Source organism: Melozone crissalis, unplaced genomic scaffold, assembly GCF_028551555.1.
Source record: "Melozone crissalis strain CALT ecotype California unplaced genomic scaffold, PUWL_Pcris_2 ptg000027l_1, whole genome shotgun sequence".
NCBI classification, from domain to species: Eukaryota; Metazoa; Chordata; class Aves; order Passeriformes; family Passerellidae; genus Melozone; species Melozone crissalis.
This window is the reverse complement of record NW_026535805.1, coordinates 41,900,851-41,924,315: the sequence shown is the minus strand read 5'-3', so window position 1 is coordinate 41,924,315 and position 23,465 is coordinate 41,900,851. Positions and strand designations below refer to the sequence as shown.

At 40.8% G+C, this 23,465-nt stretch overlaps 1 protein-coding gene across 6 annotated transcripts in view; it reads right to left on the bottom strand.

The window, feature by feature from the left end:
- EPB41L2 (erythrocyte membrane protein band 4.1 like 2) overlaps nucleotides 1–20,144 on the bottom strand; it is a 108,227-nt gene extending 88,083 nt beyond the window's left edge. For all 6 annotated transcript variants that reach the window (XM_054280526.1, XM_054280523.1, XM_054280521.1 and 3 more), the window contains exons 1-2: nucleotides 20,074–20,144; nucleotides 16,358–16,439 (exon numbers count right to left, since the gene is read on the bottom strand). The gene's annotated coding sequence lies outside the window, so the exon portion shown is untranslated. The remainder of the gene's footprint in view (nucleotides 1–16,357; nucleotides 16,440–20,073) is intronic.
- Between the last annotated feature and the right edge of the window lie 3,321 nt (nucleotides 20,145–23,465).

Sequence of the window (23,465 nt, the reverse complement as noted above, 5' to 3'; positions counted from 1 at the left end):
AGCTAAGAGCACCAACAATTTGTGTCAGGCATTTCACACAACCAAACAGGTAGACAGGAAATCTACATGCCATAAAAACAGACCCCATATATATATATCTTACATGAGGTTAAAAAGAATGTCAGTAGATTAGCTTCCATTTTCTGTTAAGATATTAACTTTAAATCTCCTTAGTGTTAGAAGAAACTGGCTGGCTTTAAAAAAATATCTCCAAAAAAATCCCATCTTAACGAAAATCCAAATGTGTAACTTAATTGCTTCATAAAACCAGTTTACAATCCAAAAATGACTCAAAATATTCCTTATACATTTCTCTCCCATCCACTAAAAACATTAACTTCAATATTGAAAGGAATATCCTAGATTTTAATATGTAAGCTTTACTCACTTTAAAACAAGTTTTAAATGCAATAAAAGTTGCTTGAAGGCATAAGTTGGAAAGACACAAAATTCCACGATTTGCTACTCTCTGTATTCATTCCACAGAATGATGATAAAATGGATTTGTAGATGGAAGGTTCCCATAAAATTTCAGAACAGAATTCTAGTCAAATGACTTGGGAGAACAAGAAGTTAACATAACACTCAAACTGTATAAACGTAACACTTTAGCTACCTTATCAAGCATGCTTATGTAATCACTTTGAGTATCTGAAATAAACAAGCACTAAAGGTATTGAATTCCTCTTGAAAAACCAAAGGACAGTAGTATATCCGGCCTTTTCCTCAGCATCTTTCCCATACAAGGACATCTGCTCTTCCTCATTTGCCTCCCTTCGCAATTCAGTTTTATTTATTTAAAAAATGCAAGTTATTTCAGCAGCACAGCCATCACTCTCCCAGAAAATCTTCACAGCAAACACAACGATGCTCAGCTATTTTTCCCTCATTCTTGTGTAAATGGGGAAGCCACTGCCACCTCAAATGGCACAATTAGCAATACAGGTCTGAGCACTGACGGAGGATTAAAGTTCACAACATTATATTTGGTCCCAATAGAACTTTATAAGATATTTACCCTTTAACTTTTCATTTGATAACCAAGAAAAGACTGTGTCCACAATTTCTGGAATGCCTGTGTGGGCAATGCCATTTGTAATTCTGGGGGTTGGTGCACTCAAACAATGGTTTATTGGAGATCTTTCAGATACAATTAGATTGCAGACCATCAGTTCCATCACAACAAGCCTGGACTCTCTTCAAATTTACACAGGATATTTATTCACAGGATATTTAACTAGGATGCAGAGGGAGTTACCAGAAGCATGACCGTCATCCTGCCTTCTCCATCTATCCCCCACCCTCTCTTTCCCCAGTGCACTTGGGAAGGAAAAGGAGCCAAGGAGACCAAACAGTGCCCATCCCCACAGAGCTTTCTGCCCCACTGCAGAGACTGGGATTTATAATCAAAACTGTCTGGGACACAGACTGCTGCTAGTGCTGCCTGCAATGCTGGCAGGCCGTTCAAGTTACAAAGAGAAAAATGTGCCAAAATATGTACTCTTGCTTGCCAAGCATATAATCCTGATGCATACTTCCTGATAGGAAAAGGATTTAATAAATATGAGACAATTTCCTTTTCCCTTTGCTTAGAAATGATCTTCTTTCCCACATGCTTAAGGCCAGAGAAAAAGAAACAGCACACCTTTCACATTTAAAAGAAGCTCAGTTAATTCTCTGACTGGAATACTCAGGTTCATTTGATCGAGCATATTCTGTATTTTATTAGTAACTCAGATAACAATCACCGGACAAGTTTTGGAATCTAAGAGAGTCTCTGCCTCATGTTACCCATGAAACACTTCAAAGCATGTGGGAGGGCTGGATTTGTTGGTGGACATGGTCCTAGTTGTTGCTGGGCTCACTCCACAGCATCCTGTACTAGTAGCTTCTCTCCTGGGTGGAAACAACAAGGGAACACCTGAGAAGGATTAGGGGTTTTACCCTTGAATCATGGAATACCCTTGGTTAACATGAGGAGTAGGGAAATTTGCTACAAACTTTTCAGCCAGAAAGTTTAATTAGAAACCCAGATATATATATATAAGTTGAGGGATAGCTTCTGTTGCTTAAAAAGGCAAAAGTAGTAGAAAAGCAAATTTGTGTATCAGGGAATCAAATAACAGACAACAGTACAGGGCTGAGACTCTCAGGCTCACTTCATTACTGTAACATGGTAATTGGTAAATGCTCAGTAATTTATTTAGTATACTACTATGAATGATACTTGTAAAATACAACACAAACCAAGGCTAGAATTTCAAAAGACTCCTCATTAAGGAAAAATTAGAGGTAGCTAACAATACATTCAATAGATCTGTTGCAAAAACAATGTGAAGGAAATACTGATAATACTGATACAGCATTAAAACACTATGTCAAAAATAATTATAATGCCCTTAAAAAACTCTTGCTTTCATAATAAGCATTTCAAAGACGAAAAATGGTCATTTAGGTCTAACAGAGTTGAGTTTCCAAGTACTGAAAGATACCCAGCAAATAACTTAAGTGTTACTAAGGTAACAATAACAACTGTATTTTCCCTAACTTGTAACATCCTTCTGCTAGTTAACATCTTTTCCTCTTTGCAAAAAAAGGAGGAAATAAGACCTTTCACTCATAACAAGTCAGAGACTTCAGTTGCTAAATTATATTCAGCAGCCTGAACATAACTTAGAGAGGATAGGAAAGCAGTTGACGTGGTTTTTGGAACAGAGGTTGCAAGCAAGATGAGTGTCTGCCTCCTGAGTAACAACAAATAAAATAGGTTGCACCAGGGGAGGTTTAGATTGGACAGAAAGGATAATCTCTTTGCTGAAAGGATGGCCAGGCACTGAAACAGGCTGCCCACAGACATGGTTGTCACCATCTCTGGAAATATTTAACAGACTTGGAGATGTGGTGCTTGGGACATGGTTTAGTGGTGGATTTGGCAGTGTTAACCTAACAGTTGGATTTAATAATCTGAAAGGTCTTTTTCAACCCGAATAATTATATGATCCTATGAACAACAGAGCTTATATAGCAGCACAACTTTGCTGGACAGCAAAAGGAACTCTACAAACACTCACTTTTACCAGAAGTATTAAGCATTCTTAAAAGTAAAAAAAGCAGGCAAAAGGGCTAAAGATTTCAGAAAACCACCTATTAACCTAATCAAACTGAGAACAAGAAATATCAACCATCACCACATGTTAGGAAGGGGTTGGAAAAGATTATATTGACCTCCAACAAGAATGCTGTTTGAAACATTACAGTTGTTGGCCTGGTTTCCTACAGAAATAAGATCTATGCAATCATACTGCCTGTTCATCTGTTTGTTATTCTTCTTGGTATGTTTAAGTTCAATGGTCAATTTGAACTAAATTTAGCAATGGTCCAGAGGTCTCAATAATACTTAATTTATACAGGACATGTAAAGCCAGTTTGGTAGGAAAGAAATCCCAGTTAGTGAAGAGAGTCTAGTATAAACCCATAAGTAAACCTATTTTATTTGCCTGACTAGTTTTACTGTCAGAGCATACAAGCCACACAAAACAAATACCTATCTAGTGTTAATTTGGATGGTTCAGCATCAAGTGTACTCAGGGAATAATACAACAAAACAAAGAAAAGAGGTACTGACAGAACAAACATTTATAAGTGGCAGGGGGAATAAGCTGATATTTTGTTATAAAGGAGAGCATGAAAAAGTCATGGAAGATTGTGCCTCATAAGTTCTTCCACTGCAACTCAGTTTTAAATACTGAAAGATCTGATGCTTTCAAGGAAAGCCTGAAATGAATGCTGAGGAGGATTACAGGAAGGTCAACAACATATTTGCTATCACTAGCTTTGAGAGGCTAGTATTCTAGTATTCACAGAATTGCTTGGGTTGGAAGGGACCTAAAAGGTAGCTTCAAACCCCTTCCATGGGCAGGGACACCTCCCACTAGACCAGGTCACTCAGGGCCCCATCCAACCCGGCCCTGAACACTTCTAGGGATGGGACATGCATAACATCCTTGGGCAACAGCCACCAGTTCCAGTGCCTCATCATACTCACAGTCAAAACTTCTTCCCAACATCTAAGCTATGCCTATCCTCTTTCAATTTAAAGCCATTATTCCCATATTACTACTTCTAACTACTACTGAATATTGTATAGTGAAGCATAAGAGCATGGAAAGAGGAAAAATGAGAAAGTACATGAGTGGAACAATATTTCAAATACATGAAAAAATTATTATTATCTCAAAATTCTACTGCTTGTCTCTTGCATTTATCACATTATTATCATTATTAAAATCTTTTGAAATAAGCTAGGAGAAGAAAATCTAGCAATGTAAGACAATTTCAGTGGATATTAGATAGATGGGATCTCCAAATCCAGTTTATTCATCTTGCAAGACTTATGAGTTTGCATTCTGGGTTTCTTCCATCTCCTCCCCATCCACCACCATTACATGTTCAGAAAGTAAACTAATTTGGGCTTTTAACCCAAAGAATCTGCAACTCAAACATGTCAATAGTTAGCTGACCATAAAAGCCGATAGAGCTGCAAAGCTGTGCCTGCTGCAGGTGTATGAACTAATAATGCAAAGAGGATGATGTAGATTGAAAAACCCCAACTCTCTCTCCTGAACTGCTAGGTTGACAATTTTGGTCAAATATTCATGCTGGTTTTGCAAGTATTCGAACTGATTCTGCTTACACTGGTTATGAAATGTACTCTAACACAAAACTTGAGAGTCACCCTGAATTTTGGGCTGCAACAATTCCTCAGATTACAAATAACTCATGACATCATTTCTGTAGTCCCATCACAAAGACAGAGAATTTGTGGCAGTTTACTGGGCATAGTCACCTCTTAAGCCTGGAAGCAAAGAACACATCAGTTGTGCATGGGAACAGAAGTATCATGTCCTAAATCAAAAGATAACCTTTACTCACAGCTAGGTAGTCCATCTACTTCCAATCTGCACACTAAAGGACAGTTTCAAAATGCAATGATGGCTTAGACAGAAATACCTTCAGATGTAAACAGTATATAAAACACTATGGTGTCACCCAGAGAACTGACTATGCCAAATTCCATATATTCTTTTGAAGAACATACCAAGCTCAGTAGGCTATGTTAGAAGTATCTAACACAACATACATCAGACAAGTTCATTTGCCAGCTTTGTAGAACTTAAACCACTTAATTTTCTTAACTTGGTAGAATATAAAAATAAAAATCAAGGGACGATATTTTTCAGACTCTATGGGGAAGAGAAAAAAGTCAAGGGTCTGTGATATCTTACTACAAGAATTAGAGAGATCTGATTTAGAACTCAATGGCATCTCAAACTCTTCTGAAAGGTCAGGAGATACCTCACTTAACAACACTCTGGTCTCCAGAGCTTATGTAAGCTACAGAGCAAACATAGATAATACAGTCACAAGACCACCAAAAAGAAAATAATTATAAACATTCAGAAAACTCTTAATGCATCCATCTCCACATTTTGAGGATAAAGGAATCATAATTTTCATCACATTATATTCCTCTCAAAAAGTTATTTTCCAGATGTCTATCTACTGCTTTATTTCAGCATCCTCCCTTGTGTGAACTGCTAGTGATGATTCCAGAAAATCACTATAACTAACCATTTTGATGCAAGAACTTATTTAACTGAGAGGTCAGTTAAAAAATATGGTAGGTAATGACAGTATCATAACCAGAAGAGATTAATTCCTCTAATTAAATACCATATAAGAAAAACAGGAGTATTAAGTCAACATCGACAATCAGTGAAGATGTTTTAGAAATATTTTAGCTTCATAGACCAAGTTAAATGCTTAAGTCAAAATGTCCCAATATTAGGAGGAAATAAAAACCATTTACAGGAAACAAATCAGTATTTTACTGATCACGCATTGCTATGCTGCCTCAAATGTCTTGCAAGCACAAACCTGCAGCAATGCTGCTTTACTTCAGACTCAAGTCTGACTACTTCTCACTTTCTCCACTTTATGCTATTTGGTAACTAGCTCCGAGTCAGACCTTTAAGTATCACCACTTGCACTAGGAAGCTGGAAAAACAGCCACAAAGCCCCACCAGCTCTGAGAGAAAAAGACTACAGGCATTAACCCATTAGGCGAAATAGTACAGCTTATCCTACCAGGGTACAAAAGGCTGCAGAACAAAAAACATAGGTGACCCAAAGGAAAAAAAAGGCTACTTTAGATTCCTCCTTTTCTTGTAGACCTCACCACAAAAGTTAAGCCCTCTTTAACAATCAGAAATGGAAAGTTAGTAGAAGTCAAAGCCCAGGATCCCTGTAACTATGCACTCTACATGCAGTGACTTTTCCCTTGTTACCACTTCTCCCTGCGTAACAGCAAGCTAAGAGTTTGAGGAATTTGATCTTTCTTTTCAGTTCTTCAAAACTTCCATGCTAAAATTTACAAGTGTGTTTTGAAGAAGAGCAGCACTACAACAAAGCGTAAAAATAATTCCAAACAGTAATTACAAACAAATCAGTGGAAAAAACTTCAAAACTAAATATAGTAGTAATACACTCTCTTGGCTGAAAAGCACCGAATTACTGGTAAAACTCTTGCAGACTATTCAAGCCCTTTGCAGAATTACCAGCCTTAAGGGTATCAGCAAAGACAGTTCTGTCATGTGAATTGATTCATACTATTGATAAGTATGTGTAGCCTATGGCAGTGCTTTTCAAGTACAAAGACAGATCAGAAAACTGAAAGTTTTTCACGCAAAGGAAGATACACCTTAATAGCCTACCAGGCATCTTCTCTAGTCTAGGGGGGTGAAAGAAGCAACAGCTGTTTTCAGAAGAAAAGGTCAGAAGCACTGGCTGAACATGGGAACACATTAAACTTAGCTTGATTCTACATAAGAGTCTTTATGTTACAATAGTGTTGATGTAAGGCCTGTATTAGCTTATCTCACTGTAGCAACAGTTATGTTGCCTATTTTAATTAAAGAATTCTGAGGTAACCGCTTCAATTCCACTTAAAGCCCTGAATGTGATCAGTTTCACATAAAGCAACAAGAAGCCTTCCATACTAAAATAGTGTTGCATTTTAAAAATACAACAGCTTTGGATCAAGTAACATTTTACTGCTCACATCAGAGACAAAAAGTTTTGCATAACTTCACAGCATGTAAGCATGAGACCACTCTCAACTCACTACAAATGTTTCTTTAGCTATGACTAGCAGAGCGAAAGCCATCTTCAACTCTTCAGCAGCACAGAACTTTGTAAACAACAGCAGTGTTTACTTTAATTCAAGGGGAAAACAAAAAAGAACAGAAGAAAATCAAGCGGGGAGAAGAGGTTGCAAAGGGCTTGTTTGGAGCTGAAAGGATGAAGGGGAGAAAAAAACAGTGAACCAGACCTTTAGAGCTTAAACTGGAGGAGAGGGAAAAACCATGCAACAGTACATCTACTGCTGAAAATGAAAGCCCAACTTCTGCTGCTTAACACAACCTCCATACAGACTAGAGATACTCAGCCTACTAAGTGCATTCTTCTTTTTAAAATTTCCACAATAGGAGCAAATAGTTCAAAAGTATGATCCATGGACACAGAGCTGCCCACTGACATCACTACTTCAATAACCTCAAAATCAGTATTGAAGAAAAAAGAATTACAATCTAGTTAGTGACTGAATTTGCCGTTCAAATGTTTGCACATATAAGATAGACATGATCAAAGGTACAAAAGCCATACTCAAAGGTCTCCAAACCAGACAAAGAAATAATGAATCATAGTCAGAAACATCCCAAGTATCCCCAATTCCAATTCACTCCTACACAGTGGTACATTTTCCCTCTATGCTATCATAATTTACATATGATTTCAGGCTAATAATGCTCTGCAAACATATGTTAAAGAAAAAATTCTGTAATTTTACTTTATGTTACTGAAAAATGGAAATAACTGTAACTTTAGGCTTGCAAAAAATCTAACGGCAGAATTGTCTTTCATAAAAAATTGCTAATACCCTAGTAATAGCAAACATCTAGGAAAATGGTACAGGTGGAATTACCATTGTAGCAGAATCTTGCTGTTCTAATAAGAATATTTAAAATTCATGAAGCTTTGCTTTGACAGATGACAAATTTGCTATTCTATGATTTTGCTTCTCTGTAGTTTTATTAAAGACATATACACTGCAAAACTTTCCAGCTTTGTTTCTGGATTAAAACCAAGCTAACTGCTCTGTTATGAAAGAGAGCCTTTGCAACACCCAAAAACCTCAGTAAGAGAATTTCCACACAGCTTTTCAAGTACCAGTTAGGTACTTGAACTAATACTTTACCTAAAATAATATTATACTTGAAGCATCTGAGAAAGCAGTTTTTAAGAGTAAAACAGCAAGATGGACATTGTCAGATTCCAGTGGATGTGATCAACAAAATAGTAGCAATGTCCCCACCAAGCAGTAAGAAGGAAACATGAGCTTTCCCAAGCTGTGGGTTTTTGGAGGATGCATATTCCAGATTACAGTCAGATAGTAAATCTTCTCAATTAAGTGACCCAGAAAAAGAATGATTTCAAATGCTGTCCTGAACAACAACAAGCTTTTGAACAAATCAAACAAGAGATTGTTCATGCAGTAGCCCTTGGGTCAGTCAGGAAAGGACAAGATGTGAAAAATGTACTTAACACTGCAGCCAGGAAGAAAGGTCCTTCCTGAAGTCTTTGGCAAAAAGCACCCAGGGAGACTCAAAGATAAGCCTGTGATTTCTGCAGTCAGGGATGCAAGGGATCCCAGGCCTGTTACACCCAACTGAGATACCAGCAGCCTATGAAGGAGCTTGAGCTGCCTCAGAAGTGACTGGCACTGAATCACAGCTTATCCTGGAACCCCAACTGCCAATCCTGGGCTGGATGTTCAAAGGGAAAGTCCCAGCCACACATCACATCACATCACTGACACCACATGGAGTAGGCAGCTTGTGTTGATCACACAGCAAGCTCAAATAAAAAACCCCAATCACCCAGGAATCTTGAAAGTCAGCAAGAACTGGCATGAAGGTAAAAATTTCAGACTACTATAATCAAAGGAGAAGGTACCACATGTTAAAGAGGCCCTATTATGTAATCAACCACCAGAAAATGAAAAGTGATACACTCTTTACTGACAGTTCCTGCCACACACTGAAGATGGAAAGTTGCCATATGAAATCCTACACAGCAAGCTGTAGAAGCTATTGAGGGGCAAGGTGGATCAAGCCAGAGAGCAGAGCTGAAAGCCATCCAGCAGGCTTTAGATATTGCTGAAAGAGAAATAACCAGTGCTCAACCTCTACACTGACTCATGGATGGCGGCAAATAATGGAAAAAGGTAAACTGGCAGCACAGAGGGAAACCCATCTGGGCTGCTGAAATGTAGCAAGACATCACTGCCTAGGTGAAGAAGTTGGCCATAAAAGTATGTCACAAAAATGCACATGTACCCAAGAGCTGGGCTACCAAAGAACATTGCAACAATGGGCAGGTAGATGATGCTGCCAAGTGTCTCAGGTGGATATGGACGGGCAGCATAAAGGTGAGTAATCTCTGGCTCAGTGGGCCCATCATGCCTCACATCATCAGGGAAGCAATGCAACACACAGATGGGCATGTGACCAAGAGGTGGACTTAACCAGAACAAAACTATGGCCCAAGTTATCCATAACTGTGAAACATGGGCTGCAATCAAGCAGACCAGGCCTCTCTGGTGTGGTGGACTGTGGTTGCAACACAAACATGGGGAAGCCCTGCATATGGACTAGATGACACTGCTGAAAACCCACCAGGCAAGTGCTACATGCTTACAATGGTGGAAACATCCAGCCTGGATGGCTGGATACAGACCCTGTGCCTGATCCTACTGCCCAGAACACCATCTTGGGCCTTGTCCTGTGGCAACGTGGCACCCCTGAGAGAACAGAGTTGGACAACAGGACTCATTTCAGAATTAGTCTCACAGACACCTGACCAGAGAGCACAGGACTGAGTGGTGTACCCTATTCCCAATCACATGCCAGCCTCTGGGGAAACTGAGCAGGACAATGGGCTGCTAGAAACCACATTGAAAGCAGGAGATAATGGAGTCTTCAAACACTAGAATCTACACTTAGCAAAGGCTGCCTGGTTTAATTAACTCCAGAGGCTCCAGAAATCAAGCTGGTCCTGCCCAATCAAAACTTTCACCTACCATAGAAGGGGATTAAGTCTCCGTGGTGCATTTGAGGAATATCACTTTGGATTGGTCCTGCCTAAAGCAAAGGCAAACCTGCCTGTGTGACTGTTTTTCCTCGAACAGTTGCTGGGTAATGCAGAGGGATGGGGAAGCACAATGCGTACTTCAAAGGGATTTGATTTTTGGGTGAGAACAGCCTGTAATATTAGCTTTTATAACACTGGCTGCTGAATGGCACTGCCACCGTATGCCATAACTACCATGGGCAATGAATATGATTTGCTCCAGATACATGAGGCTCCTGATGTATCACAACCACCTGGCAGCACTCCTGTCCTGGAAGACATCTAGGATGTACAGAGCCCAAAGTCATGGACCAAATTAACTCAATGGACATCTTGGAGGGACAGCCATTAACTATTGAAATTACACTTATGCTTATGTGTGTATATATATGTACATATATAGCTAGTAGGTGTAGGATTTGTGCATGACATGGATCGTATAGACTAAGGGGAGGATAATGTTCTGGCTTAAGCAAGGACAGGGTTAACTTTTACAGTAGCCAAGAGGGGGCCTGGCCAGAAGTCAAAGATTATTCTACATCACCTCACATCATTTTATGGGGACAGGGGAAGGAGTCCCTTCTACATCATGCAGTGTGGTAGTGGAGTCAGGTATTCACCAGGCCCTGTGTGGGGAGCACTCACGTGACTCTTTCACCTCCTTCCTACACTCTGTTATTAATATTCTCGCTCTTACTGCTCCTTTTCTTATTTCATTGCTATTTCCAGTAAATTGCTCTTATCTCAACCCACTATCTCTACCTTTTGTGCTTCCAATTCTCCTATCTATCCAACTGAAGGGGAAAGGGTGGGGGTGGGGGGGGGGGGGGAAGTAAGTGAGCAGCACGTAGTTTGGAGTTTTCTGATGGGAACACTAAATTGGGGAATTGCCTTCCTAGACTTTCTTTAGGATGCCTCACTGCTATACCAGAGTCTGCCCAGAATCACATGCAGTGCAAATAGAGATAACAGGAGATAAGTGACTGGTTACAACAAACTGGTGGGAGGCATAACCTGAAGCCAGTCAGCAGAAGCTGCTCTTCTCTGAAAGAAATCAAAAATTCCACATCCAGAAAAAAACACAAACCAACTCTGTTTCTCAAAAGCAGAGGGATCATCTTTATTCCATTTTATACTGAAAAACAGAAGTATGATGAAAGAACAAGCATAATTTGACAAGCTACAGAAACAACTTTCATTTTAATTAACCAATTAATAAAGTTACATTAAATAAGGTCGCTGATAATATTAGCTTTATTTTCCTTGAATTTGAGTTGCTACCTTCATGCGCAGTTTACCAGTGCTCACATACAAACATACTGCCTGAGTTGCCTGAAACAAAGCATTAGATAGGCAGGTAAAAAAAAAAAAAAAAAAAACCAAAAAATCGCCAAACACCCAAATGAACTCGCAGAGAAAAAACACAGTTTCCCTGAAATTAGCGCTTATGCTTTCACCTTCTTGATATAACCAAAGATCTAAAAATAGTCACAGAACATAAAATCACTTGTTGTGTCTTGAGCTGTTAGTTTAACTGCTTATATACTGAGCCTTCCAGCAAGAGTTATGTACTGTTGTTAACCTTGGGAATAACACAACATGAAAACCCACAGAGGATTGTAAAAATAACACTTGCGGAAAAATCTGTAGCATAACTACTCAAGTCTTAAAACATTTAACCAAAATCATTAAAGAAAATCTGAGTTGTTTTAAATATGAGTAAAACAAGAAGACGCTTGTGAGCTTCTGAACAGGAAAGATCCACAGACTTTTTTTCTAAATGAGTATCCTTTACGAGCAAGCAAAGGTCATTCAGAGTAAAAGAATGAAGCAGGTTGATTTTGACTTCAATAGGCTGAACACGTGGACCACAACACACCAGCCTTTTTGCCTCTCTTCTTTTGCAAGTGACTCCACCAGGAAAATTAATCTTCCCACATAATTCAACAGTTTATAGAGACAAGATGTTTCAAGACAGAAAATCAGGGCTCATGACAGTGACTAAACAGTTCACCCAATAAAAACTGTTTTCATCTGGTTCCCTTCCAAAGTGTTAATATGCTATGTACAGCACATGTCTTGCCCTTTATCCAAGGCACGATGAACCATCACCGAGTAATTTTACGGTAAGCCAACCAGTTTCATACTAGTTGTTGCCCTGGAATACAACTGAAGAAAATATTGTGGGGGTTTTTTTTTGTTGTTTTTTTTTTGTTTGTTTGTTTTGTTGCTTTAAATAAAAAATCAGGGAAACTGAGCAGAACGTCTGAAAAAGGCAAAGAAGCTGCACTTTTATCTAGGCGAAAAAATGGCTGAAGCAAACTTGCTCCCAGTATTGTGGGGACATATTTTGCCTCTCTCACACTAGCCTTTAAAAATCCAATTGGAAGCAGTAAATAAAACTCTTAATTCTTAGTCCAGTATATCGAATCTCATGATACCTCAAGACACAGAGTTGGATTTCTGAGATTTTTCAAACAAATCAGCTCAGGCAAAATACACTGCAGCTAATGTGTGGGTGTTTTTATAGAGCTTCATTATGCTTTTTGAAACAAAAGGAACAGAAATCCAGGATACATGAGAAACAAGAACTAAAGCAGCTTCTAGTCATCATTCCATATCAGGGCTAAAATCGTACAAACTCCTCCTTCAGTGGTAACATGTAATACCTGGTCTCTAGTTAAGACTGCAAAATTTGGATTCCTGACCTTGTAATGGTCTAGAGATGAAAGTAGAATGTAGGGTCATTTGCCTATTTTAGTCAATTTACTAAATTTGCTAAAACCAGTGGGCATATGAGGGAATATGAAAGGGGTAGCAATGTTATATATGTGTTTTTCTGAAACTAGATTGACCACATGACCCTGCCACTCTCCCCAAGTCAGAACACTGTCATTTATTACTGTGTTCTGTAGCATAATTTGATTTTTGCTTTGGATTAAGTTTTTAAACATAGAAATCTCACAACAGAACTCATTTTACATGGCATTTCTATGGAGAAGGCACTTTCCTTCAAGAATCTTCTCACCTACAACACAGGGCTGCAGTATTCCTAACTTCACTTTTACATAGTTTAATTTCTTCTACAGTACAAGAATAATGTGCTGGTGACAGTGTAAACTTTTCCCCAAAAAAACCTCAACTATTCAGCCTCAACACTAAGTCATTATTCTGCAGCTATGCCATGACACTTAAACAGCATCCTTACTTTCTGATATGTCACTGGGACTGAATCCAGAAGTGACAAAAACCTATAAAGTTCTAATCTGCTACATGTTTCACCTTGCCAATTCAACACAGTAAAAAAATCTGGAGAATATGAAACTTCAGCCTTCAGAAACATGTCTTACCCTTCAGAACGAAAAAAAAATTCAACATGCTTGGAAATACAATGGTCTTGGTATAAGCAAATGCAAGGGTAGCAGGGAGGGGTGGGGAACAAAAAAAAAATCTGTAAGTGCACAAATTTCATTAAGCATTAATTGCTCTCTGTAATTTATTCCTAAGCACACACACAGAGTCAAGAAAGCACACTGGGAAAGTGAGGCCAAATACAACAGCTTAAGTTAACTAATGAGATAATTAGAGGTCCAAAACACGTTTAATACTAAAATCACTTACAATTGGGGTTTGTAAAGAAGGAGCAGTAACACTGATACTTAGCAATCCCAGCCTTGTTTCAAACAGCTGCCTCTAACCATTGTATAAGATAATCTTTGACAAATGTTGTTTACAGAGGAGACAAGGCAGGTATAAGACAAAACATAGACTTAAAAATTAATTTAATGCTACAGCATTCTTTGGTTCTGGTTATGTGTTCCTCACTCTGTTCACCCTCCCTCCACCTCCTTCCCTCCCAGACACTGGGTTTATTTCAGACTTGAGGTCAAACAATGAAATGCCCTACCAGGAAAAGTACCAAAAAAGCCATACAAGAAAAAATGATTCAGTCCTCTAAGAGAAGACCAATGATATAGAGGCATATTTCTTTAATTGCTTGATGATGAAACAGCAGCAGTTACAGTATTATTTAAACACAGCTTTTAAGTGCAACTTCAAAGGGAGAAGCCAAATGGGATAAAACAGCTTCTTTCAGCTGAGCAAACAGCAAATCGATTGTTTACAAATAATGTCTACAAAGTACAAAACACTGTGTTTGGAAATTGAAAGTTTCAGATCCAAAACTGAAACCTTCAAAGAAGTTTGCAGGAGATACTTGGTATATTCTGATATATTTTAATTGATGAATCCCTGCTTTTGTGAGTAACTGGAAGCAATAAAAGTGTTTCAACAAATGTGAAACCCACGGACATTTTTATCACCAGATTTTAATTTTGTTTTGATTTTCCAAAGTAGGAGGATACATGCTGAATCAGTTAGAATTCAAAGGTCTGCCTAGTATGAATTAAAAAACTTGAATTAAGAATATATATTTCAAATCCCATATACAGGAAAACTGACTATTTCAAATTGGAAAAGCTGTTCCAATTTTCCGTTGCGGTAAGAGAGCACATCATGCATTTTAAATACATACTGAGGCTTTTCATTCTCTTAATAACATTCTGTGCTCTTAAAATGTTGTAGTCAAATTCTTATCCAGGCCACTATAAAGAATACCACAGTTATAGTCTATACTTCTCTACCCACAGTAAGGGGATAGCAGCAAATTACAGTAAAATCTGGTGTTACATTTAGCTGTACAACATTACTAATTAGAGAGTAATTTCAACAATAAATATTTGGTTAAACTCTGCTTTGTCATCAGTGCAAGCAATTTAAGATGAAACTGATCTTTCAGAAAGTCCGTGGGGGCTTTTTTTTTGAGTCTATTTTTATTTTCTGGTTACTGAGCATCTTTTCCTATGAAACAGTTTTCCAGAGCTACTGCTTAGCAAACAGAAAACCACACACAATGTTAAAAGTAAAAGGGAAGATTCAAGCCTAGAGGACCATGGCAATGCACAGTTCTCTTTAAACTGTCCTTAGCTAACCCTATTTTACTACTCAATGGCAAGATCTTCTAACAATGACCTTACAGAGCTCAGAGGCTGCATGACTCAGTAAGAGCAAGGTAAGCTAAAAGACAGGCTTTATCACACCCTTCAGAAAGAATACAGGGAGGAGAAACCAAGACACAGACAAATATGAGCCTGATGGTAGATACAACATCAAGTAAAACACCCAGTTAACCCCCTAGACAATGACAAGTCACCAGTTTTAAAAAGAGATGCTCTTCCTGCAATTCCTCACAAGAGCTCTCTGATGAGCCATGCTGTTATTAATAAAAGCACTACAGAGATGAACAGTAGTAGTACCTTATCTCCTTTAGAAAAAAATCCAGTCAAAGAAACACATAAGCAAAATACTACTGCCTGCTTCTGAGAAACCATAGAGATAATCAGTTTTTACACAAGAGGCCAACTTCACTAAGTCAGGCCTTGAAAGCATCCCATACCTTAGCGCAGTCATGAAACATTATGCCATCAAAGGCAGCTGTGATGTGCACAGCAAAGGGCTGGCATCTGACAGGTTACAACACTAACTCACAGAGTTGTAATGCAGTGTTTGTGTAGTGCCTCTAAGACATCAGACACTACAGCAAAAAAACCTTTCCCACCCCCAAGTCTATTAAAATAAATAAACCTGCATTCTTGCAGAGCTGTCCCACCTGCAGTACACATAAGTCTGTAATCTCATACTATACATGGAACATACTTTCCTCATCTCACTAGCTAAACAACAGCTATTTTGGATTACCCAATAGCAATTAATCAATATTCTACTGATATGGCCTTCACTTAGTCTGTAAATTTTTACAAAGTTCTCAAAGACAAGGTGAAGTCTATGGAGGAAATAAGTTACCAGTAAAATTTACCTTCACAGAAGAGTGTGCACCACAAAGCTCTTAAGCAGAAGTCAAAATATTTACTGTATCATCTAGATGTTCTTTTCTATACAATATCACAAAACCGACAACTCAAGCCATGTAAATTTATCACATCAATAGCTAAAGTAAATGAGAAGTGGAAACAGAACACAAAATGTTGCCTATTTAGTAAATTCACACAATGAATCTTCTGTACTAAAAAAATAAAGCACAAATTACCTTTCACTCCAGTAGGAATCTTGAAGATTTGTAGAGTGAAATCAACTATGACAACTGGATATCAGCACAGTATCTTGCTTGTCTGTAAGGGAATAATTCAGAGTCACATTACATCAAAAAATTAACCCACCAAATAAATTAGAGAACCAGGTAAGTGAAATTGAACAGTGCTGAAATGATAAACATTTTGAAAATGTGAACACCCTGACAAAGAGGAAGAGAAAGAAACCTCACACCAAATCATTTCACTTGCATTTTGATTTTGTCTCTTAACAAAATAGAAGTGTGGCAGTTTACTTTAAAGTCTAACACTCTTAAAGTTTAAAGTAGTCTGCTTTCAAAACAGAAGGCCAGAAATAACCTCTTACAATACAGTCTGACGTCTTGTATAGTCCAGACTACAACAATCAGATGCTTCCACATCCCCTTCTCTTGCTCCCATCCTCCTTCTTGTGTCCACCCATTGTGTGAGTACACAATGAACAGTTTTCCAACACTGCTTTTCTTGGGTTAATTTTGCTTGCTATGAGGAACACAGCCCACCTTCCCTCTTCTCACTCCCCCCTACTTGAGACCAATTCCAGAATGAAACCACAGTTTGACTTAGCACATCTTCCCCAGGAAAGCATTCAACCTTGCTTTAGAAATATCTAGTGGCAAATATGTTACACACTACAATCCTCAGTAAAATGCCTTCTAACCTACTGAGATTTACACACAGTAAACTAAAATGTAGAAAACGTTCTCTTTCAAAAATTAGAATAGAGCTACACATTACAGACACAACTATTAAAAATGTAAACCACTTAAATCCTTTTTCTGCCAATGAATACTTTCATAGCTGTCTTCCATGTAACAGGTATACCCACAATCATGTTATTTTGTTCTCTCCCTTTTTAATCCTAAAATAGATCAATCTTTGGTACTAAAACATGCTTCCCAGATTAATGTCAAAAGGAAATGCCAGTTCAAAAAGGAGCCCCACAATCACCAACTACAGATTTTTTTTTACTTTGTCATATATTTTAAACATTGCTTATAAGCCTAGTTTGATTTTTTTGAACATTAGCTTAAAGAGAACTTACATCCAAATTATTTATCACAACCCACAATGCCTTCTTAACATGTCTGTACTTCCCAGAACACTTTTCCATTCTCTACCTATGATCCATATCCTTCATCTTTAAAGGCATGACTTTGGAGCTGAAAAACAGGATCCCATGAAAAATGAATGTTCTGCCTATATCCACAGTCACAAACTGATTCAGATCATATTGGCTACTAGAAGTAATATAGTTATTCTTCACGTTACAGTCTCTAAATGAGAGCTCTTCAGTGCTGCCACTGAATCCCCGGTACCTGAGAAAGCCAAACTAACTTCAGAATGTTACTTGTGTTGGCCCTTGAATCTAAAAAAAAAAAAAAAAAATCTATGAATTAACTGCAGTTACTGGAAAATTGTCCTAGAAGTGGAACAACAGGTCTGTTTCCACATGAATGAAGCTTGAAGTTTATTCCACACAGCCCTGGATGCTAAGAAGTTTGAATTCCCCCTCCTCTCCACTATCAACAACTGTGCAGAGAGAATACACGTATTTTCGGAAGTCTTGTCTAGGCCATTTAAATTATAGTTTTACAATGCAAGTTCATCTGCCACAGGTACAAACTGTTGACAGAAATTTTTGAGATCAATAACCTTGGAAAACACTGAAGGGAAGGTCATTTTCTAAGCCCAAAGGTAATGAAACTCAGCAGAATGTTGCAATTTAGGCAAAAGAAAGCAGCTCAACTTCCCACCAAGAGGTCAACAGCGGACAGAAAGCAGCATGGCCAGCAGAAATGGAAACTTGGAAGGGAGGAGAGCAGCAGCTGAAGCAGAGTGCTTCTGCTGCATAACCCAGGGTGCCACCAAACTGCTTCTGTTCTCTAACTGGTTGGCTCCTTAGCTTAGGGACTCCCTTTTTCTGCTGTTCAAAACATGATGCTAAAGGACACAGCTTTTCTTTTAGGCAGTCTCTCAAAGAAGCATTTTCTCATTTCAGCCTCTGCAGGACTGGATACACACAAGTTGATGAGAATTTGCTGAAGGCTAAGTTCTGTAGAACTGTGCTTGTTGCATTACACTAACACTCTGAAAGCACCCATGACAGCAGACAGAAAAGAAGGCTATAAAGCTAAGAAAATGAATACATGTGCTTTAAAGCAAATATAGAGTATATCATTTAAATTAAAAACTGGCGTTGGAGAGCTTTACAAGAAGTAAAAGACACACCAAATCAACTACTTGCCAGTTATTACTGGTATCAAAGCACCTTAAGTTTACTTTAGCTGGCTATTACTTGTTCTCTGGCAGTGATTTTTTTTGGAAGGAGGAAATCATAATCATTAAGCTGACAAACCCTCAAAACAACTCTCTTCATGTCAATCAGCAATCCCTCTACCCATACACATGTGTGGACAACACTATTAACATCAAAAGGGATTAAGTTCAACTCAGTGGAATCTTTACCTGTGGAAGAACGCTGCATGCTAAAAAAATGTTACCACAGTGTTAATAGCTCTTTTGAGTGTACTCAGACTTCAGAGTACTGTAATCAAAGCCTTACAAAAGAACAATAATAGGAAAAGAACTTTAGACCTAAATTTATAAATAACAGTATTTTTTTTTTAAGATCTCAGTGCATAATGTTCAGAGGCTAGGTCACCACAACTTGAAAGGGGGCCTTATTTTAAAACAGTAGACACAAACCATATAAGAGGTTATTTTTGCCCTAATCCTGAAGAGAAGGGAAATTAGCGATGCGAAGCGTTCCTCGATTTCACCCCCTATCTGATTCTTGGCAAGCAGCCTCAGTGCGGGGGCCTATTTAGCTCATTTTTCTGCAGTTGCTAACTTAGAGACGAAAGAAAGGAACAGCCCGAGATGCAAACAGATGAAGTTATCAGGAGGAGAGGAGTGGTGCTCCGGGAGGAAGGAAATTAGGAAACCAACCGCTTCGCTTCACGCAGCATTCACGCGACGGGTGCGGGAAAGGCACCAAGAGCCAGCGGGACAGATTTTTCGGAGACAAACACCCCTTTTCCTCCGGCCCCAGAGCAGAGGCGGGCGAGCCAAGAGCGCGGTAGATGCGGGCACGGCAGCGGCCGCGGGAGCACCGGCCGGGGTGCCCCGAGCTGCGGCCGGAGGCGGCGGGCGCGGCACTGCCCGCGCAGGCAGCCCCGCCAGCGAGGCTTGGAACCGAGCGGCGAGGAGCGGCCCCGCACGGCTCGTCTCGCCGGGAGCAGCGCCCAAGGCTGCGGGAAAAGGAGGGAGGGAGGAGCCAGCCCCGCTGCCTGCCTGGGGCGGAGGGGCTGCGGCTCGGAGCCGCTCGCCCCCGCCACCCCCGGACGCGCGTCCTCGGGGCCGCTGCCGCCCCCTGCCGGCCGCGGCGCTGACAGCCCCCATCCGCCCGCCCCGCCGCCGCCGCTCGGCACAGAAGGAGGGAAGGAAGAAGGGAGGGGGCAGCTCTACCCGATCAGCCCGGCCGGCCCCGCCCGCAGCCTCCGCATCCCGGGGCAAGCGGAGCGGACCAGTGAAAACGGCGACGGATACGCGGCAAAGCGGCCCCCAGCGCAGCGCCCCCAGCGCTACGGCTGCCCGACCCCCTCCTCCCCGCCATCCCCCGCTCCCCCCTGTCGCCGTAAGCGGCGCTCCCTCGGGAGCGTTCCCGCTGTACCTGCCGCTCGAACAGCCGCTGGCGCCCGCACGCTCCCGAAGTTCCCGGCCGCGGCCGTCAGCCCAGCCCGGGAGAAAACCCCGCCGGCCCCGCCCCCCGGCCAATCCGCGCCCCGCCCGCCCCCGCGCCCCGCCCCCGTCCCTTCCCGGCCTGGCGGCGCTGGCCGCGCCCCCGCACTTTCCGCGTCGCCATTGGTTAGCGCAGTAGTCAATCTCCGCGGGCAGCGCTTCGCCCCCGCCCGCTCTTCCTGGCTCGTTTTCAGCGGCCGCTGCCCGTCGGGGGTGCGGTTCCAGCCCGGGGCCGGGACGGGCTTCGGGAGCGTTGTCGTAGCGTGGGCATCGCACCGGAGAGATACGGTTCGGCATGGCTGGCGCGCCATAGCCCCGGGCGAGTCCGGACACGGCGCCGGCCGTGCGCGCGGTGCGGTGCCGCTGTCCCGCGGTGTCTCCAAGTGGAATGAGCTCCTGCGGCACCGCGGGCTGCGCGGGTACGGAGGGGAGGCGGTGACCCCTCCCGGCTCCCCGCAGCAGGGCCCCCGCGCGCGGCTGGAATGGACACGGCACCGGGAGCCCGCGGGATCCCCGCGGTGGCGGGGCCGGGGCCGGAGCCGGAGCGACCCTCCCGTGCGGAGAGCTGGAGGGTCGGCACTGCCGCAGCCTGCGGACGGGATCAGCACTCGTGGGGACGTGGTCGAGTAGAGGCAGCCAGGGGCTTCAGTGTCCTGCCGAGGGACAACGGGAGTGAGGTGAAAGGAGAGCGTCAGGCAGGGTGGAAGGAAAAAGTTACTCGTGCTGCGGACAGCTGGGCCGTGGGAGTGGGTTCCTCAGGGATTTCCACTCCCAAGCAGATGCAGTCCTGAGCAACCTGGACTGACCACGCAGCTGGCCTTGCTGTTGAGCTGGAGGTTAATGAGAGGCCTCCTTCCGACCTGCATTTTCTAATGGGAGTTGACTTTCACTTGCCTGAGGTGCTTAGATGTGTGTGTGGATGCTGAGTGCTAAAAGGCCTGAATATGAAAAACTCATGGCAACCGCTGTGCTGCACAGGCTGCAGGCCCTGGGAGTGCTATGGAAACAGAAAATTATTTACATTGTGTGCAGTCGTACTGATTTTGCAACATCCAGCACATAATATATGTTGTCTGTACAAGTTCGTCCTTTTTGTGCATTATAACCTAAAGTTAAGCACAGATTTCTTGCCTAGCCTTCATGCGTACCAGACTGTGCCTTTTTTTTTAGTACACAGAATAGATTTTTCTACTTTGGAGCAGAGCTGTGTAGTAAAATGAGGCATTTTATATGTAATCCCTGGAAATTTCTAGGAAAATTATAAGGCAGGGAACAGGATCATGACTGAGGTTGCTGACAGTTCTTTACAGAATTCTGAAAAAATTGTAAGATGCGAAGTTTTATTTTTCAAAAATCTCTGTATGATGCCATGTAACACATAGGTTTTATCTGATTTTTTGTGAAGAGGTTGAGGGACGTGTTTTCACAATGCCAATCTTAAGAAGCTGGGGTTTCATTTAGGGTAGCTCACTAGTGAAAATTAAGTCAACAGGCAATATACCATATATTCTACATGTTTAATAATGAGCAACATCAAGAAATCAAGTCCTATTTGACACCGTTTAATATTTTTTTCTTAAATCTTAGTGCTTTACAAGCAAAAGCAACCATGCAGCTCATAGGAGAGCTCTTAAAGGAAATTAATATAAGCAGAGAGAAGCAACGAGTTGGCAATGAATAGAGAGCAGGCACTATTAGGTATCTGTGCTTAATTCCACATGTTCATTCTGCATCCACTGAAAGCGGTTAGGGACCAGTAATTAAAGAAGGAATTATAATGCATATGCACAAGCAGTTTTAATTTGTTCCAGCTATATTGCTTGATGTTGTAATCTTCATGTTTTATGTATTACACTGCATAATTTAAATAAAGCTGATGAACTATTTTTAGTATCTCTTGCTCCACATTCAAAAATAGCCTTTTTACTCTTTCAAAGAGGAGATGGAGTATAATTTTTCTTTTTCAGGAAAACCAGTCACTGCATTTTTTTAATTTGATACAGCAGATGCTACAATTACCACAGCACTTCTGGGTTAGGGTTTTACCTCTAGATGCTTTCTATATGCAGAACAGACTCTAAAACTCTGATCTTTTCTGGTTCATTCCTCAGATGCTCTAATATCACTAAGCATGAAGAATGATAGTAGAATATGTGCCAGTTTCTCAAGAAAATAATAGAGCAGCTTCCCATGCATGCCTAAAACCGGTAACTACTGTTGTAAAAGACTTAGCATAAGGGTGCTACAGGACAGAGACACTTGGTCTCTGCTGCTTTCAGAGGCTTCCTAAGTTTGCACCATCCCAGCTGCTGTCTGTCATTGCCAGTACTTGTGTGGCTGCCAGCCTTTAATACCATTGGCCTGAGCAAATGTAATTGACACAGTGCTAAAACCAACTGCCCCTGCAACAATCCTGTCTTCATTAAGGTTTCCAATGTTGCTAAAACCGCTGGAAATGCTGCAATGAACTTTCCCTAGATTAGAAAATTCAGCAAGACTTCAAAGGAACGCCTTTTTTTCTCTTTCCTCAGTAAGACTTGGACACTTCTGCTCAGAATCCCAGTTAGAGGTACCTCCCAGAGCTTTATTACACTCATATTTCTTCTCACATTGGTTTTAAATAATTTGTTTCTGGAAAAATCTGCTGCCTTATGACAAATATTGCTTCTCTGATCTACAGTTTTGGAAGAGTAAATAGCCTGACAGTTTCATTAAATTAAAAATCTATGTTGTTTTTCTTTAAGCAACATTAAATCTAATACATTTTTTGGTGTGTGCTTTTCCAGAACTTTTATTGTGGGACACACATATCCTAAAGAGGAGAAGGATGTAGAGAATTTCTTAAGCAGAGTAATGAAACATCTGAGTGGCCAAATAAAGTCTGTGTCATTCTGTATGAGCATGTCAGACGGTGATTTTCATAGTCCTCTGATTTTCACAGAATGGGTGAAGTTCAACACAGTGTCTGATCCAACCTCCCTGGTCAAGTAGGGTCATCCTAGAGCACTTTTCCTAGGATATTTCTTGAATATCCATTGAGGGAGATTCCACAACCACCCTCACAGTAAAGAAGTTTTTCCTCATATTCAAGTGGAACACACAACATTTTTGGGACATGTACTCTGCTGTACTAGCACTAGAGAAAAGCCATTAATTTAGTTTCAGATATTTTTCTCAATCCCCTTTCCACTTCTCTGAGCTTATATCTAAATTTTGTGTAGTTGCCACAGTGATAAGAACTACTGCCAATCTGTTGTTGGACTCAATATGCAAAATTTCTTTGAAGTGCTGATACAACCTACACGCAGTTTAAGAGATTGAAAG